General features: G+C 24.6%; 1 long non-coding RNA gene across 1 annotated transcript; it reads right to left on the bottom strand.

The window, feature by feature from the left end:
* LOC126910067 (uncharacterized) lies at positions 1-850 on the bottom strand. Its single transcript, XR_007705177.1, has 2 exons — positions 488-850; positions 1-100 (listed from the first exon to the last, which is right to left on the bottom strand). It is a non-coding gene; the product is annotated as an uncharacterized LOC126910067 (long non-coding RNA).
* Between the last annotated feature and the right edge of the window lie 161 nt (positions 851-1,011).

Genomic DNA, 1,011 nt, shown 5'->3' with positions numbered 1-1,011 from the left:
ACACACCTTTCACATGACCAGCCATGTCCACATGGTGAAAAAAAGTATATTCCCGAATCACCACTACTGTATTTGTTACATCCAAAACATTTGCTTTGATCTACAGNTTACATCCAAAACATTTTCTTTGATCTACAGAAAAAAAAAAGAAACAAATGTTAAATACTTGTATTGGTAATAATTTCTAGAAATTTTAAATTTTAGTTTTCAGTTCAAAAGCAATATAAGTTTTCTTTTAACGCTTTAAAAAATTTAAAAGCTAGTAGAAATCCAAATAGTTGTTTTTTAAACATGTACAGTTATTTACCAAATATATACTTATAGTATAATTTGAGTTTTTTGAAAACAATATTTTAAAAAAATAGCGATTAATTCAATTATCTTGAAATTGAATAACGATAAATATTTCATAAACTATAAAAATAAATTTTAACTTTCATACAAAATAATGTTATGTAATGAAACGATATATAAAAAACCTTCTTACATATATCTCCAGTTATATATTTGAAAAGAGTAGAATTATGTGCTAAAGACAATCGATAATCTATAATATAATAACTGATATTATAGTAACGTTTTAAGTCGCTTACATCCATATTATTCATTGATATATTATTAGGTTCTTTTAAAAAATGCACTTTATCTTCCATTAACTTCATGCAGTTTAATAAAGCATTTTTGTAATTTATGTTGAATTTATTAAATTTGAATTTCTTAGATTTGTGATTTTTGTAAACATCTAAAATACATTAATGCGGTTCAGGAGAAATCCATTCTCTATTAATTATCGGTATAAGTTCAGCAAGTTTTCCACTAAAATTTTCTAAGTAAAATGTTATTTCAGCACGTTTTTTATTCATTTCTATATCTTCTTCATAAGGAATATCTTCATCATCTACTACGTGACTGTAAGGTAGTGGACAAAATAATACCTCATTTTTCGATTGTATATAATAAGGATGTTGTTGAAGAATGACATAATGAATATTTGGGTATTCCATTTCCAGA

This window comes from Daktulosphaira vitifoliae, unplaced genomic scaffold (assembly GCF_025091365.1).
Source record: "Daktulosphaira vitifoliae isolate Bord-2020 unplaced genomic scaffold, ASM2509136v1 Scaffold_3774, whole genome shotgun sequence".
Lineage (NCBI taxonomy): Eukaryota > Metazoa > Arthropoda > Insecta > Hemiptera > Phylloxeridae > Daktulosphaira > Daktulosphaira vitifoliae.
Note: the sequence above shows the minus strand (reverse complement) of the source record. Positions and strands in the feature narration are given on the sequence as shown.